The sequence below is a fragment of the Prionailurus bengalensis genome, chromosome A2 (genome assembly GCF_016509475.1).
Source record: "Prionailurus bengalensis isolate Pbe53 chromosome A2, Fcat_Pben_1.1_paternal_pri, whole genome shotgun sequence".
NCBI classification, from domain to species: Eukaryota; Metazoa; Chordata; class Mammalia; order Carnivora; family Felidae; genus Prionailurus; species Prionailurus bengalensis.
The window spans coordinates 5,691,795-5,704,300 of NC_057348.1; the positions used below are offsets into that span (position 1 = coordinate 5,691,795).

The 12,506-nt window shown below is 59.9% G+C and overlaps 1 protein-coding gene and 1 long non-coding RNA gene across 3 annotated transcripts in view; one reads left to right on the forward strand and one right to left on the reverse strand.

The window, feature by feature from the left end:
* Positions 1 to 7,834, reverse strand: part of CERS4 (ceramide synthase 4) — a 34,584-nt gene extending 26,750 nt beyond the window's left edge. Inside the window, exon 1 of one of the 2 annotated variants that reach the window (XM_043586438.1) lies at positions 7,688 to 7,834. The gene's annotated coding sequence lies outside the window, so the exon portion shown is untranslated. Of the gene's footprint in view, positions 1 to 7,193; positions 7,365 to 7,687 lie in introns of those variants that run through there. The other variant, XM_043586439.1, reaches the window with a different exon arrangement.
* Positions 7,835 to 8,446: 612 nt separating this feature from the next.
* Positions 8,447 to 10,942, forward strand: LOC122486822. The gene is made up of 2 exons (XR_006298237.1): positions 8,447 to 9,381; positions 9,702 to 10,942. It is a non-coding gene; the product is annotated as an uncharacterized LOC122486822 (long non-coding RNA).
* The last annotated feature ends 1,564 nt before the right edge of the window (positions 10,943 to 12,506 follow it).

Sequence of the window (12,506 nt, forward strand, 5' to 3'; positions counted from 1 at the left end):
CTTCTGAGCCAAAGAGGGGTGACGATGGGGAAGGGCAGGGCCTTAAGGGCTCTGGAGCCGCAGCACCCCCAGGCACCTCCTCCCCACTCCGACCTCCACGCACCTGTCCGGGTTCTGGGTCAGGTAGTGGCAAACAGTGACTGCTGGGAGTCCACAGGCCTGGGCAGATCTGCTCCTGCCGGATGGTGTCAGGCGAACGGTACCTCCTGTCCTCCTATGAACTGCCACCATCCCGCCAGCCTGCCTAGGAAGGGTGGGGAGCCCGTGCAGGGCACACGTGAGCACTGGTCATCCTCTCCAGGTGGGGTAGGGCTGTGGGGCTGGAGCATGGGGTGGAGAGAGAGGGGTCCCCCGGCCCAAACGCTGTCTATCCGGGGGCCCTTTAAGGACCAGAGGTGTTTGCATAACTAGAGGCCAAGCCACTGCACTTCCTCCCAGATGTCGGTTGAGGGGAGCCCCTCCTCCGGTAGGGGATGCACACAGATGCAGGGCTGTGCACTCATGCAGGGCGAGGCAGTGGTGGGGGATGGAGGGCGGCTGGGGCGCGCAGGGCAGACCACTTTTCCCCGCCCAGCCCTCAGCAGCGCACAGCACAAAGTACAAGCCTGTCCCTTCCCCCCGCCCGGCACCCGGAGGATGTCCTGTAGCCACCCAGATAGCCCCTACTCCCACCCATGGTTCTTAGCCAGTGTCTGTGGCCGGTCTCCCAGGGTCGGGTCAGATTTCAGAAATACCACTCCAATGCAATACCCAGAAGTCCCCCTTGGCCCGTGTCACTAACCACCATTCCTGTAGCCCTTCAAGTAACCAGCTTGCCTGTTGCTGCTTCCAGGAAGCCTTCCAGGACTTCCAGGCTGCATCAGGGAGCCTGTGGATCCTCCATTTGATCCACATTATTTTTCCTTGTCACTGCCCAGGGACGTGTCTATCTCCCCAATGAACGGGGTGGGTGTGGGGGGGCTCTCCAACAAACAGGATCCGATTCCTGTCTGTGTCTGCTCTCAGCTCTAACTCTGGCCCCAGCTCCCATATTACCTCCTCAGAAGACCTAAGTTTGGGCGGCACAAGTAAGGCAACAAAGAATGCCTTAGTAAGCAACAGATACAATGTAGCCAAAACTTACAAGGGGTGGTGCTTAAAGAATATTTCAGTAACAACAGAGACGTCCAGTCTCTGCCTCTGAAGCAGGAGTGAACTATCCTATGAATGAAAAAGTCAGTGGCTGCACACACCCATGCAGTTCTGGTTTCTAAATACTCTGTGCCCGATCTCTAGGCAATATTTGAGCAACGCTGTATGCAGATGACTTACGTGCTTGTCAGATTTCCCCAAGGTCCCAAGCGCGACCCCTTCACCTATTTCCAGAATTTCAATCAGGTATGTTCACTGAGTCTCGGAGGAATACTGTCCAAGGTTGAAATAGGTGAGCAGCTACCTGCCCTGTGGCTCACCCCCCCACCCCCGTCTCGATCCAGAAGTTACCACAAGCATCTTTGACATGTCATCAACGCAAGCGCCACGGCTCTCTCTTGCTGTCTGAAAATCCTCAACCCCCAGAGCCAACTTCACCAAAACGAAGGACCAACCACTCAGGCATGTAAGTAAGAGGCTTTGTTTCCCGTGCTAGTCCTCTGGGCTCTTAGAGTTAAGAAACACATCCCAGTGCATCAATTGCACCATTTCTGCAGAGTGGTGTGAATTTCATCGTGTAAGAAGGTTACAGTAAATACACAATTACTCCAAGCATGTGCACGGGTACAACCACGCCTCCTCAGAATGTGCAGACCAGGGGAACCTCTGGACCCTCCATGCACGTGAAAGGGAGACATGGCCGTGGAGACACTGGACTTTAGTGTCAGAAATGAGCCCCTTTGCGAAACAGCACTGATAACGTACATCCTCAAAGGTCCTGGCATTTGTCCCGGATAATGGCCCACTAAAACCTTTTTCTTTTTATTCAAAAGTGAAAGATTCAGGGGCACCTGGGTGGCTCAGTTGGGTAAGCCTCTGACTCTTGATTTCCGCTCAGGCCATTATCTCACCGTTCGTGGGGACAGAGCTCCGCTGACAGCACGGAGCCTGCTTTGGATTCTGGGTCTTCCTCTCTCTCTGCCCTTCCCCTGCTCATGCTCTCTCTCTCTCTCAAAAATAAACAAACGTTGGGGCGCCTGGGTGGCGCAGTCGGTTAAGCGTCCGACTTCAGCCAGGTCACGATCTCGCGGTCCGGGAGTTCGAGCCCCGCGTCGGGCTCTGTGCTGACAGCTCAGAGCCTGGAGTCCGTTTCAGATTCTGTGTCTCCCTCTCTCTCTGCCCCTCCCCCGTTCATGCTCTGTCTCTCTCTGTCCCAAAAATAAACGTTGAAAAAAAAAATTAAAAAAAAAAATACAAAAGTGAAAGATTCGAAATCCATCAAGAGGGGGAATAAGTGACCTCCTCAGAGAGGCTCTGCCCCGCCCCCAGCCTCTTACTCTGAACGCATTTCTGGAAAATTCTAGGAACATGTGGGAAAGTTCCGAGTGTCCTGACTTGGGGCCTAAATTGCCCTCAGCTGCTTCCAGTCTCTGGCTAGCCACTCCACCACCACCCCCCCCCCCCCCCGCCAACACACACACACACACACACACACACACTGTATGCCAGGGGGCTGGGGTTATAGCAGGAAACACACTAAATGAGGATCCCAGCCCTCATGGAGCAGAGGTCCTGGATGGGGTGAGGGTTGGAGGTGGCAAATACTATACATTTTATTATTAATTTATTTCATTATTCTGGATAGTGGAGAGAAAAATAGGGCAGGAAAAGAGATCAGAAATGGGCAGTGGGGGCTGCAATTTTAAACAGGAAGGTCAGGATGGTCTAAGAAGACACGAGGAAGCCACAGGGATAGAGCATTCTCGGCAAAGGGGACAGGCTGTGTAAAGGCCCTGAGGCCGGGCCATGTGCAGTAGCTTCGAGGCACAGAGAGGAAGCCCACAGGAACAGAGGGGCATGTGGGAAGAGGTCAGGGCAGGGGGGCGACAGCCTTATACTAAGACCCGCCCTCACCAACATCTCAGATGGAAAAAGGAGGTCCAGACGCAGATGTTTCCAGAGCTCATCCTGCCTGCTGTCCCTCTCTGTCACTGTCTTTGTCCCCTGCCATCTCCTAATAGTTTAGTGAGACTCCCTTGCGCCCGCGGTGGCTCCTCAGCGCCTGCGGGGATCGTCGTCATAACTGAGCCAGGGCCAAGAGAACTGCCCTTAGGCACACCCATCCCCAGTGTGGACAGGGATGGGGGTGGGGAGGGCAGTCGTGGCCACAGCATCCTGGCTCTCAGCAGGACCCCCAACCAATCTAGGTTCCAGAGTCCGAGGCTCTGAATCCTCTCATTAAAGCCTCTGAAGCTGGTAGGGTTTGGGGTCTGCCTGGGTCAGTAGTGGGGGTGGGAAGGGGAACCAGATCCAGGTGACCAGGCCCTCGTCCACATGCCTTACAGGGAGGGGCGGGGGAGGGGGCCGAGTCCTTTCTCCTCCACCTGCGAAGGGAGTGACAGCAGGCCGATGGCAGGGCCACCCTCACGACACTCCTGCTTTGGTGTTTGCTGACCGCCATCCCGGCATCCCTGTCCCCTCTCCGAGAGTGTCCCGCTCCAACCCCCAGCTCGGGGCCCTGCCGGTCACTGCCGCTGCCCCCTCCCTCCATACCCCCACCTGAGCCCTCTCCCCGGCTACTTCAGTGCTTCCGAGAAGTCTCCCAGGTCAGCTGAGCCCCACCATATGCAGGGGGAAGGCCCCCCCTGGGAAAGGGGGTGGATTTGCTCCCTTCCTCCTGCCAGCAGCCGCCTCGGCCATCAAGGGTTCCAGAAATGACCACCGCAGGGAGGCCACAAAGCAGCCAAGCAATGCCCCTGCAAACTGCAAAGAGGTAGGACTCAACTCCTCTTACCCTTCAAGCGAGGACCCTCCCAGGGCCTGCTGTTACTGGACCCGGGAGCCCTGAGACCTTCAGTCTCGTCGTCTGCCCCTCTGCCCACTCTCCTCCTTGCTCCCTCTGCTCCAGCCCCCCCCCCGCCCCCCCAACATTACTCCTCCAAGTAGTGTGCAGCAAGGAAGCTTCCTTTGGTGCACTGCTCGTCCCCGGTGCCTCCCGGTGCAGGCACTTCATAAATGCATGCTGGATGAATAAATGACGGACGTAAGGGTGAAGAGGGGTGGGGCCAAGCGCAGGGCAGAGGGGTTCTCCAAGGTGTGGCTGGCAGGCACGTGGCCCCCCTCCTCAGACACACGGTCAGGGGATCCTGGGGCAAAATATGCGTTTGGGAGCCCAAGATGGGATGGGGAGAGAACAAGCTCCCGGCCATTCATTGTGGGGAACTGGGGTGACAGCCTCATATTAACAAAGGTATAAAGTCGAGATTGAAGGAGGAGAAAGACCTCCCAGATGCCACTCTGGTCAGAGCCTCTTCAAGGGTGGCAAAGAAGAGTCCATCTGGGGGAATCTGGGTGGCTCAGGTGGTTGAACGTCGGACTCTCGATTGTGGCTCAGGTCATGATCAGGAGTTGGAGCCCCGCGTCAGGCTCCGTGCTGAGCCTGCTTGGGATATTCTCTCTCTCTCTCTCTCTCTCTCTCTCTCTCTGCCCCTCCCCTGCTCGTGCGCTCGCATGCACCCCGGTGCTCTCTCTCCCTCTCTCAAAAGTAAATAAAATACACTTTAAAAAAAAAAAAAGAGCCCATCTGAATGGCTTGGGGTGGGGTGAGGGTGGGAAGGACAGTCAAGTAAGGGGGTAGAAGTCCTGCCACTGAATTATTCATGCAGAGGATTCAGAAACTCAGCTGGGCTGGCCATTTCCTTCTTTTTTTTTTTTTTTTTTTAAACGTTTATTTATTTTGAGAGAGAGAGAGGGTGCACGCGTGCGCATACGCGCAGGTGAGAGGCAGAGACAGAATCCCAAGCAGGCCCTGCACTGTCAGCACAGAGCCCAAAGAGGGGCTCGATCCCACCAACCCTGAGATCATGACCTGAGCCGAGATCTGGAGTGGACGGTTAACCCATTGAGCCACTCGCGCCCTTCCTCTTTCTTCCCCAGAGCCCTTGCCACCTACTCCATTTCGTCCTGCCCTCTCTCTACCCCCCTCCCCCCCCCCCCCCCCCACGGGGACCTCTCCCAACCTCCAGCCTTGCTTCTTCAAAGCCCGCCTCCAACCCGGCTGCGGAGCAGGGACACAATTTCCAGATGCTGCAAACAGTACCCGAACCTGTTCCCCAATCAGTGGCCGTTCCACTCCGCCCCCCACCCCCGCCCCCTTCAAATCTCTCCAGGATCCAGGCACCTCTCACTCAGCTCCATGGCGATCTGGACCAGTCAGCTGCTTCCATGCTGGTCTCAGCTCCTGCTTGTGGCTCCTCCCATGCACCCCCCAGTCTCTCCCCACTGGAGTCTCTCTGCTCTGTTACCTCTTAGGCGTCCTCAGTGACCCACCAATGGTCGCCTCCTCCGAGAAGCCTTCCCTGACCCCTCCCCAGGCTGAATCAGGCCCCTCCTCTGGGCTCCCTTCCCCCACACCTCCATCAGGTGCTTATTAGCAGCTGGGCACCACACTCGCCTCTGAGGTGATGACTGCTATTATTCCCATTTTACAGGTGAAGAAACTGAGGCGAGAAGGAGGTGAAGTCACTAGCCTGAGGGCACTGAACTCATACAGGCAGGACAAGGTCAGAGGCAGCCTCCGGACAGCCGGAAAGGGGACAGCCTGCGGTGCCCAGATAAGAGAGGAGCATGCGCCCCGCCCCCCCCATGCCTGCTTTCCTGTGGGCATCCCAAGGGTGATGGCCCGTTCCCGCTCCCCCCTGCCAAATACAGGAGCCCAGTGGCTCCTGGGCCGAGTGATCACTCCAAGCCAGGCGCTGGGCCAACCAAACACTTTACACGCCTGACTCACTCAGTCTGCAGAAGGCAGGCCCTGGGTCTGGAGGTGGGCGCAGTTACACAGTGCTCCCATTTCTAAGAGCAGGCAGAAATGGGGGCTCCTCAGGCTGTGCACTCCCACTGGCTCTGGAGCCCTCCCCCAACCTCAGGCGTGAGGCTGCGGGGTGGGGGGGGGGGATCAGCCAAGTCCTTTCCTAGCCAAGGCTTCCTCTGATCAGAACAACATTCCCAGGGATAGGTTCTACTGACCCATTTTACAGATGGGCAAACAGAAGCTCAGAAAACTTTCCCTGGGGTCACAAGGCCAGTTCAGTGACCAAATCTCCCAGCTCACTCCTACCGCCTCTCCCTTCCCCTCTCAAGAACCCGCACTGGGAGTAGGTGAGCTGGAAAGGCACGGAACGTTCTGGCTTGGCCCGCCCTGGCTCAGGTGTGCTGCGTGAGGCTCCTGGTACCCCTGCCCCAGCCATGCTGATTCACAGCAGCTGCTCTTGGAAGGGGGCTGAGTTGAACCTGGGGAGCTTCAGAGGCAACCCCACCCTCCAGAATGTGTTCCTCAGGCAGCCTCCCTAAAAGAGACCCAGGTCACCCTAGTGGGGCCAGCGCGGCCCCTGCACTCGGCCGCTGGACACCTCCCCGCGGTGTGGAGTTGGTCTCCAGGAGCCTCCCCCATCGGGCGGCATTTCAGGGGGTTCGCCAGTCAGACGCGGCCACAACAGCCCCACCCCACCTGCTTCTCCCTCAGTTTCCCCATCGCGGAATGAAAGGCCCCTGCATGCCCCCAGCTGCCAGTGCCAGAAATCTCCTCCCAGCATGTTACTTCACGCCCCACTTCTAAGCAGGCAGGGAATGCAGAGGACGTCTTCTGCCAGGATGCACCCCCCTCCCCCCCACCCGCTTTCCACCGCTCCTTCCAGGGGGGTGCAAACCAGCAGCCTCCTCCCGGGTCTCCTCCCATCCCTCCTGCCCACAGCACGGGATCTTCCTAAGACACAACACGACCGGGGAGCTCACTTGGCTCTAAGCCTCCCGTGCCCCCCCCCCCCCAGACCCGAGAGTGGAATTCACTCACTCCCCGCCATCTTCGAGGCTCGGGCCAAACTCTCCCCACCTCCAAGCCTCCCTCTCCGCGCTCCAGCCACGCTGGCCTCCTTTCTGCCCCGCAGACACACCGGGCTGGGCCCCGCCTCGGAATCTTGGTGCTTCCTGGGCCTCAGCAGCCCTCGCTGGCGGGTCCACTCAGCCCGGATGACACCTCCTCCGACAATCCGTCCCCCACCCCTTACCCCGTCTCCCCGAGGTGTCGTCTTCCCCGCACTCAGCGCGGGCTGGAGCGATCCGAGTCTGTTTACGCCGCTGCCAGCCGTCTACGCGGCCGGGCTGCGAGGCCAGGGCCCCGGCTGCGCCCCCAGCGCGGGCACGTCGGTGGCCCCCACGCAGGCGCTCGGTGTGGGCTCGCGGGTGTCAGACCCACACGCCCGCGGCGCTGCTCGCGTTCACACATCCGGATGCCCCCCCCCTCCGCGTCGCCGCGCCGGGCTCGCCCCCACTCCCGCCCGCCTCGCAGCCGCGTCCCCGGCGCTCGCGGCGCCGCGACCCTCGGGGGAGCAGGGCTCGCTCGGGGCGGCGGCCGGGGCCTGGGACCGGATGGGAAGCGCCGAGAGGCCGCCCGGGGGCGCGGTGATGGGGACCGGGGCCGCCATGGCCGCGGAGGCGGGGCCGGGGCTCGCCGCGAGGGTGGCGTTCCGGGCGACGTTCGGGGCGCGGGGCGCTCGCTTACCTGGGGGCGCAGGCGGCGGGGCGCAGCGGGGACGGACGCGGAGAGGAAGGAGCTGACGCGGCCCGCACGCGGCAGCGGGACTCTGCTCCCGGGGCCCCCTCCGCCGCGGGCCCAGGAGGTAGGCAGGGGTGGGGGGGCGGGGCCTGGAGGGGCGGGGCCGGGCCGGGGCGGGCCCCTGCGGGGCGCGGGGTCCGGGCGGCGCTCGGCCCCCTCCGCGGACTGGACCGCTTCCCCGACCCCCCGCCCCGCGCCGCGGGCCCCGGCCTAGCTCCGCCCCCAGGCCCGCCCCCGCCCCCACCCCCGCTCCAGGCCTGTCCGGAGGCGCGCCTGGCCGAGAGCCAGCGGCAGGTCCCCGGGCTGCGCCTTATCTCTCTCCTTTGAACCCAGCACCTTCGGCGCTCAGTCTGGCTCCTGGTTCCGTTCCGCTCGCCGCACGTCCGCGCGATCCCCTCCTGCGGGGTCCCCTCTTCTGGCCCCGCCCAGACCCGCGCATCTGCACCCACACCGCGTGTGCCCTGATCGCGGGAGCACACGGGCCGGCCGGGCATCGATTGCTGGGGAGGCCCGGACTGTCTCGGGCCTCAGAAGCCACCTCGGGTTCCCCACTTGTCCCAGATTGAAGACCGAGCCGCCCCAGTTCGGAGGCGAGGGGCGGAAGCGCGCGCAGAAGCCCACTAACTGCCCAGTTGGGAGGTTGGGCGTAGCGGAGGGCAGGCGGGCGGGTGGGGTGCGGGGGGTCAGGAGGCAGAGCAGGGGAGACAGGCCCGCGTGGGTGGTGGGACAGCCCCCAGCCCTCTCTTGCCGGATGGAAGCGAAAGTGACCCGGGGTCAGCAGTGCGCGGGAGCAGGGAGCCCCGGCAAGCCTTGACCGGAAGCCGATCCTGGATGGGGCGCAGGTAGTCTGTGAGCGCCTGGGTCGTACCCCGGGGAGTGAGGGGGGCGGTGCTCACGGCTCAGCTGCCCCAGCCGAAGGGAAGGGGGTTCCAGAGCTGCTGGCCAACGGTCCCTCACCAAGTGGCTTCACCTTTGAACAATAAGCCTCTCCTTGAAGCACATCCAGGGCGAGGGAGGGAGAAGGCCCGGCCTCTTGGGCGTGGGGCCCTAAGCCGGTTGCTTCACGTTGCTGAGATTTGCTTTCCACACATGGGAAGCAAGAGGGGCCAGAGAGCCTGTGCCTCCCAACCCGCTTCTGGTCTCTGCACTTGCTGTTTCCTCCACGAGACTATTTTTTTCTCTTTTCAGATGTGCGCGTCCTTCTCCCTCAAACCTCCCTCCCTCCCCCTGTGCTCCCAAGAGCTCCTTTGTGCACGGGGGAGAGGAAGGGCCATAAAGCCACGTTCCCAGTTGCAGGGCCCAGGAGCTGCGGTTTTATCGCCTTGCACCTGGGGGGGGGGGCGCTCAGAACGTGACAGTCGTCTGTATTAATAGTAACTGGAGACATTGTGGAAGGGGGGAGTCCAGGCCCCAGGGGAGAAGCAGCAGATCCCTGGAGAAGTAGAGGGGGAGGCCCCTGACAGAGGATTTGGGTGGGCCAGGGTCAGGGACAGATTTCTTGGCTACCCTATGCCCTCCTTTCTCCTGCCCCCACCCCATGTGTGAGCAGGGAGTATTCAGGACAGGCTTCCCGGAGGAGGTGACATCTGAACCCTGAGAGGTGAATGGATGGTGGCATTAAGTGGAGTTAGAGTCCAGAGGTGAGTGAAGAGGGCAGCAGGGTGGGGCCAGCCACCAAGGCCCTCCAGGGCTCTCCCAGGAGAGGCACAATCAGACTTCAAATTGGACTCTGCCGTGGGGGCCGCTGGGGCCTGGTGGAAGGGGTACGGACAGGGCTCTGGGCGTCAGGGGAGGCCAGGATCTGGTCGGTGGGAGTTTCTAAGCCCGAGAGCCCAGTGTGGGGTGTCTGGGGAGGGGGAGGGGGAACCCTAGGGAGGCCCAAAGCTGGGACCAGAGGCAGAGAGGGGGAGCGCCTTGCTTCCCCCTCCCCTCCGGGTTTTCACACCTTTTGTGCTTGAAGGGCAGACCCAGGTGGAAGATGCTGTACTATCTGAAGATGAAGAAAGGGGCCATGAGCCAAGGAACGCAGATGCTTCTAGAAGCCGGAAACACCTTCTCCCCAGGAGCTTCCAGAAGGAAAATGTGGCCCTGTGGACACCTGGATTTCAGCCCAGTGAGACCCGTTTTGGACTTCTGACCTCCAGAACTGTCAGATAACTGTGTGTTCTTTTAAGCCACCAAGTGAGTGCTGACTTGTTACGGCAGCGATAGGAGACTCAGACCTCCAACCTCCCGCCCAGAGTCCTGCTTGTGCTCTCAGAACCAACCCCCCCCCGCCCCCCCCCCCCACATCTGGACTCAGTTTCCAAATCAGCAGTCTGGGGCCCCATCCAGGTCAGACCCGCAACCCCTGCAGCATGCACCCATCACCCACCCCTCCAGACCTCTGGGCCCCTCTGGGGGTCTCCGGGGCTGCTGCTCCCTTGTTCCAGCAGGATGGGGACTGAAATCCCACAAGTCTGTCTGTCACTGCCTCTCTGTGTCTGGCTGTCCTCCCTGGCCTAGCCTTTGCCAAACAAGACCTCTGTCCTCAGTGGGGGCTCCTCTCCCCAAAGGCAGGAGCCCCCAGTTCAGACAGTCCTGGGCTCATGTTTGTGCTGTGTGAACTCGGGTGTGTGACACAGCCTCTCTGAGCCCCAAGGTGTCCTCATCTGTGGAATGGAAGAGAACCAGGCCATCTGGGGGACAGATAGGTGGAGGGACCCCTGCCTCCATGCTGTTTCATCCAAGTGGCCTGAGTCAGGGCTGGGGAGGGCTGGGACGGGTCGGATGGGGTGGGTGGAGAAGCCTTTACACTGTCTGTTCCTCCTGCCTGGAACGCTTTTCCTTCTTCTTGCCAGTCCGCGTGGCCCCCTCCTGCCATCCCTTGGGCCTTTAGTCAGAGGTTCACTCTGTCCACCCATCCTGCCACCCCCCTGCCTGCCACCGCCCCCCCCGCCCAGCTGTATCTCCCGAGCCCTCCTCCCTCTCGGTTCCTTTTTTATCCTGTGCCTGACAGCCTCCTCCTGGAAAATGTCCACCCCTCAAGGCTGGGGGGCAGGGGGGGGTCCCATCTTGATCCCCCAGTGACCCTAACGCTGAAACGGGGCCCGGTACCCAGTGGGTGTTTCACAGATGTTCCTTAAGGGCAGAGAGGATGGGGCGAGGCAAGGTGGGAAATGAAGTTTTCCAAGAAGGGCTCTGAAGAGGGCCTACTGGGTATGTTTGTGAGTTGGCCTGCCTCCTTGTCCGTGTGTCTCCAGGTCCCTCTGGGTCTCTGTGTTTCTGTGTGTGTGTGTGTGTGTGTGTGTGTGTGTGTGTCTGCAGGGGTGTCTCTGTGTTTCTGGGGTGTCTGTACGTGAGCGTCTGACTGGACGCACACAGCTTCAACTTCTCCGGCCACGGTGGGGGGTGGGGGGGGTGGGGGGTGGGAGGGGGGATACTGAGCTGTTCTCCCTGGAGCGACTCTGCCTCCTTTCATCCTGCTGCTGCCTCCCCAAGAGCCCCGCCAGCTTCCCAGTGTCGGCAGGATAACCCACTTGAGTTGGTGACGCCTGCCTGCCAGCCTGAGGTTCCCAGCAGCCGGGCAGGGAACAGCATGACGAGGCTCCCGTGCTGGGAGCTTTATAGAGACGAACATACCCACCCCTGTCTGTGGAGCAAGTGCATTAAAAATTCCCATTTCAGGGGCGCCTGGGTGGCTCAGTCGGTTAAACGTTCCACTTCTGCTCGGGTCCTGATCTCATGGTTTGTGAGTTCGAGCCCCGCGTCGGGCTCTGTGCTGACAGCTCAGAGCCTGGAGTCCGCTTTGGATTCTATGTCTCTCTCTCTCTCCCTGCCCCTCCCCCACGTGTGCTTTCTCTCTCTCTCTCAAAAATAAAATAAACATTTAAAAAAAAATTCCCATTTCCACAGACGATGACGCAAGCCCAGAGTGGTGCAGTTAGCTGCCCGAGGCCACACAGCCAGAGAGGAAGCTTGAACTCAGCTTCTCTTGACCTCTTATTCTCTGTCAGCCCCCGCTTTCTTTCCTTTTGCTGGTTTTGGGGGGGGGGCACTGGGGTAGGGTCACAGAGGACCCTCACCCCTCACCTTCCCTCAGCCCTGGCAGACTCACATCCCTCACTCTTTTTATTTTATTATTATTATTTTTAATGTTTATTTTTGAAGGAGAGAGAGAGTGTGAGTGGGGGAGGGGCAGAGAGAGAGAGAGAGAGAGAGAGAGACATAGAATCCAAAGCAGGCCCCAGGCTCTGAGTTGTCAGCACAGAGCCCCACGCGGGGCTCAAACCCACAAGCTGCATGATCATGACCTGAGCCGAAGTCAGACGCTTAACCGACTGAGCCACCCAGGCGCCCCTATTTTATTTTTAAAAAATAATCTCGGGGGCACCTGGGTGGCTTGGTCGGTTAAGCGTCCGACTTCGGCTCAGGTCATGATCTCACGGTCCGTGGGTTCAAGCCCCGCGTCGGGCTCTGTGCTGACAGCTCAGAGCCTGGAGCCTGTTTCAGATTCTGTGTCTCCCTCTCTCTCTGCCCCTCCCCTGTTCATGCTCTGTCTCTCTCTGTCTCAAAAATAAATAAACGTTAAAAAAAAAATAATCTCCACACCCAGCTCGGGGCTTGAACCCACAACCCCGAGATCAAGAGTCACACACTCCACTGACTGAGCCCACAACGTGCCCCATTTTCTTCTCTTTTTTTAAACAAACAATTGCATCTTATGTAGTCCCCTTTAAAAAAAATTTTTTTTTTCAACGTTTATTTATTTTTGGGACAGAGAGAG